The following is a 5055-nucleotide window of genomic DNA, read 5'->3' on the forward strand; positions in this document are numbered from 1 at the left end:
CCTCCAGCTGAGCATTGGGGCGACGCCCTCGCCCTTAAGTTGAGCGGCTGTTTAGCAGAAAATTAGAGCTTAGAGTTAAAACTTGAGCTATGTCTGTTCGAACAGAACATAGGGCTTTTTCGCATATTTTACCAATGTTTGTCCTTTTGCAGTCACTTTTAGAGTGCTTGATAAAGTTAAAGGTTGTTCAAAATGCTTAGAATAATAACAAAAATTAACCTAATAAAAAAAAAATCCATCTTATAACAAAAATAAAGTATTATCACATGACGCCACATGCCCTGCGATGACGTCATCTTGACAACACTTGTCAATGCACTTTGTCATTGTTGTCTTGGTTTGTTCAAAGCTTGAAATCAATCCGATGAAAGGAAGTGTACAATTTTGGAAGCGGAATTTTAAATATTAAAACAAATTATTAAAAAAATCAACCGATATCTACCAACTCCGTTAAAATGACGTGGCGGGTATGATTTTTCTATACAAATAACCATTATCTATTTCTTGCTCCTGATGGTTACTATAATTGTCCGTGTGTAACCGATGATTACCGTATGATGAGAATTGGACGCCGGGAAAAATTAAATGAACTCGCCGACCTCTCTTGTTTCCAAAGTACATCAGCTTATCCGAGAGAACCTAAGGAGAATTAAGACGTCCAAAGTGAAATTATTCAATCGATTCAATAGGCCTAGACAGTTACTACTGCATTAATTTTTTTTCCCGAACTCTTCCGGGCATATTTTTTTTCACTCTAAAACATCTGGTCCCTACTTGCGGCTGATAGACTGCTGATTCTCCAGCATCCGTGAGTCCAGGCTGAGATGTTGTTATTTCTCATCGGTTAGGCGAAGTAAAAAAAAAAACATGTTTAGCGTCCCCGCCCGCTTCCTTTTTAGAGGCCGCCTCCTTTTTTTTTTTTTTTTTTTTTTTTAAAAGACAAAAATTGATAAATTTTAACGATCTCTGACGAAAGAAATCGTATTTTTAGACTTTTATACCGTGTATAAAGCTGTGGAAATAGTCAATGAGTCCAAGTGGTGGCCATTTTGAAAAAAGCTGGTAACCATCTTGAAAAAAGCCCGGCCGCGTTGTCTTGAAACATGTGTCGGGCGGCCATTTTGAAAAGAAAAAAAAAAAAAAAGGGCCTCCTCCTTCCTTTTTGTCAAAGAGGCAGGACGCTAAACATGTTTTTTTTTTATTTTGCCTTAACTCTCAAGCTTCTTGCTCGGGGGCCGTGACCTTAAGATCGATCAAGGATTCGGATCCCACAGGGTCGGTCTTATCGTTTTCATAATTTAATTTAGCGTATCAGCAGTACTTTAAGCGCAATCGATAAGCGTTTCGTCTGGGACTATTCTGAACTTCCCGTGTGAGGTACGTATGGCTGACTAGCCATAGCGCCGACTGTTCTTGCAAGGCAAGGGCCGATCGCGATAACGCTTTGTAATATGTCAGCGGCGGCGGAACGCTTTTCAAACGGAGGGGGGGGGGGGGCATCACCAAAAAGGGGCACTTGCTCATCCGTTGGTGCAACATCCGTTGGTGTAAAAAAGGAGACAATTGTTGAACTATTTTCTTTCAAATTGCAAGGAATACATGTTACCCGGAACAAAATTTGATATACACCTTTAAACAAGTTTGCTTCAATTCTTTTTTAAAATCTTAATTCCCTTACTCAAAAAATTACAGTGTAGGCCTATTCCGGAAATAGTCGCAGTATAGCCGTATTGTTCTCAAATCAGGTCATTTCTCCGGCACAGCCCCGGCAGTAACCTCTCTGGGTCCGCCCTTGAATTTGAGTAGTTAGGCCGGCCTATGCAGAGGACCATTTTTTTTTATCGCGAGAGGGGCAATGTTGCTTTTGATGGACAGTTCAGTGACCATTTTTTTCGCGTGAGGAGCACTATTTTTTTAGGCCAGTTTTGCATCTTGAGAGGGGCACAGTTTTTTGTTGCGAGCGGGGCACTAGTAGTTGTGCTTTCGAGGGGCAGTTTTCCATCTCGATAAGTTATCGGCGAGTAGAGCACTATTGTTTTTGATAGTCATTTTCTTATCTCGAGAGGGGCACACTTTTATGATTGCGAGAGGGGTGTTTGTGCTTTCGAGTGATAGATTTCCTTCTCAAGAAGGTTCACAATCTTGTTAATGCGCGAGGGGTAAATGTGTATATCTTGAGGGGCACTTTTGCATTACAAGAGAGGAGACAATTTTTAAGCGCGATCATAATGCTTTCATGCGTGCATTTTAGGGGCAGTTTTGTTTTCATCTCCAGGGGCCACATTAATGACTGCGAGAGGGGCACTTTTGTTGGCTGGGAAAATCGGGGGAAGGGAGGGGCAAGTGCCCCTTCGCCCCCCCCCCCCCCCCCTCCCCCCCCCCCCCCCCCCCCCCCCCCCCCCCCCCCTCCCCCGCGGTTCCGCCGCCCCTGCCATACTGTCGAATTATTACCCTGTTAAAATTTGGTTGGTCAAAAGTTCAAGACTCTTGCTACATAGCGGGCGCTGTATTGGTTTGTACCGAATCGATCATTACTTTGACTGGCAATAATCCAACAATAGATGGCGTTCTACAGCATTCATTCACAAACAATGATTGCACAACTTTTGCGCCATTTGCGCGATATAAGGTATATAATTGTGAATTTGTACCCTTTGAGCCGGGTGAGCCGTGGCCTAGTGGTGCCGAACTCGAGACTTGAAGCGTCTTCGTTTCGCATCTCGCTGCGATAAACCGCAGGATCACGGGGTGCGAGGCCGCTAGAACAAACTCGATACTCACCTTTTGATTTGTTTTTCCACCTCCGTGTACACATCAGAAATTAAGAAATATTTGATGTCTTTTGAAGTTTTCTTTTCTCAGTTTTTATGTCACTCAAAGAACAATGTGTTTCTTTAAAATGAAAATTCAATCAACACTGGTCATAAGCGGTCGGTCGAAATCCTCCACCATTTTTTAAAAATCTTTCTCCTAGGCAATTGTGCGCAAACGATTTGCTGAATTCGTTCCAACACATTTCATTTGTTTGAGCCTGTATCAGACACTTTACTCGAGAATAATCATCATTGTTTTCCTTCTTGAAATTGACTACACGGAGTTTCCACCCCGTTTGCAGTACACTGTAAACAGAGGTTAAAGAAAAAGAAGGGGAAAAAAGCAGTTAAGGCATTTCATCTTGGGAAAGACGAGCATCATGCTATTATTTAAGGGTGTCCATTTGGCCAAAAAAAAAAAAATACTCGGTCTCTGGTCAGCGCGCGCGTCGATTTTAATTATGCGCGTCAACCTTTTTTCCCCTTCAAATTAACTCGGAAGCTACAACAGCGCCCTCTATTGCCGCGCCTCCTCAAATTTTTGTACCAAGGAGCACCAAGGAATGGGGAAACTGCACCAAGGCAAATGATAAAGGGCACCAAGGCAAATTATGGAGGACACCAATGTATAATGAGGACACAAAAAAGCAAAATAGTACCCACCTTGTCTGTACAATACAAGTTTGAAAAAAAAAGCCACCCCCCCCCAAAAAAAAAAAAAAAAAAACACGTCGCCGCATCAATTCCGGAACTTCGGTCTGACCAGAGACCGACTATTTTTTTAATTTTTTAGCCTTATGTAAATAATCAACAATTACCTGCACTCTTCATTATTTTTTTTTCCTCCAGAGGGCTGCAGACGTTTAAACAAAGGGGGAAAAGAGTTTTGGTGTTTCGTTGTTTGAATAAAACATACAATTTGAACGTTTATTAATAAAAAGAAAAATCTAATTTATTGAAGAGCACGGGGAACGAACTTGAAACGAAATTCTTTACTTGCTAGACCTAGCAATGCGTTCGCCTTTTGCAGCATAATTTGGTCAGTTTATTTTAGGATATCACCACTGATCAATGTCGGAAGTCAAACATTCACTTTGGACATAAATGTGAAATGAGAAAAAAAGGGCGTTCGTATGATTCCAAGTCCGTTGCGGACAAAGTACACCGTATTGTTGATTATATTGTATGATATTGACACTGTATTTTATTGGAGAATTTTAGTTTAATGAACAGATCATGACTGTGTAGAGAATGGTAGCTTAATTAGCAAGCTTTCTATTGTTATTGCTACGATAGCAATTCATGTATTAATAGTTGTAAATAATTACATATTGTGTATTTTATTGTATAAGTTTCGTAATGTAAATATTATTGAGATTAAAATATCTCCAACACATGGAATTAAAGCTCGGTGTGGTGAATAATCGAAATCTTTCTGTGCAGATTAATGGTAGCGTATACGTTCGGTGCATGCAAGGGATCGGGAGGAAGATCGGGCGTAGAGGAAGACGGATATGACCAACGAGCGCATCATAAAGTCACCATATATTGTGTCACACGTCACTGAAATCAGATTCAAAACCTCATCAGGATTTTTTTCTCAATATTTTTAAGTTGTTCTCCTTTTACTATTTTAAGTTCGCCCACAACATACAACTTTTTGTCCAGTAATGAAAAAAATTATTTACATTTGAATAAGTCATTGAGCAAAAACCCCCCAAAAAACGAAAACAAAAAACAACTTCGCCCACGTTTACTAAAATTAATATTTTACAAATTTCGAATTAATTTGAGATTTTCCGACCCAACAAATCCGGCGGATATTATGTGCCTCAGAGACGCAGAAACAATCCAAATACAAGCCTTCTGAAGATGTTGCAGACGCACATAAAGTATAAACAAGGGTTTTTTTAAGTTTAATTAGAATATTTATATTGACAATTCGAGAAAAATGATCGAACTTTTACTACTGCTTTATTCAGAGAACGCACATGGGAAAACTACTTTATTAAAAGGGGGTGAACAATTAAATAGCACATTAAAAAGGCACACTGAATCTGATTCTTGAAATACCGGATTCCCTCTTTGCTAAAATAAAAGTTTGTGAAATTGATGGCAATTTTTTTTAATACTTTTTGAAGACGTACAGGTACCACAATGTTCTTGCGCACCATGTGTTGCACACGGTAGTGCAGCGAGCCCAAAAAAAATACATAGCGCCCTCATTAGCCTAAAGCGTAGT

The sequence above is a fragment of the Patiria miniata genome, unplaced genomic scaffold (assembly GCF_015706575.1).
Source record: "Patiria miniata isolate m_02_andy unplaced genomic scaffold, ASM1570657v1 HiC_scaffold_20, whole genome shotgun sequence".
In the NCBI taxonomy this organism is placed as follows: domain Eukaryota; kingdom Metazoa; phylum Echinodermata; class Asteroidea; order Valvatida; family Asterinidae; genus Patiria; species Patiria miniata.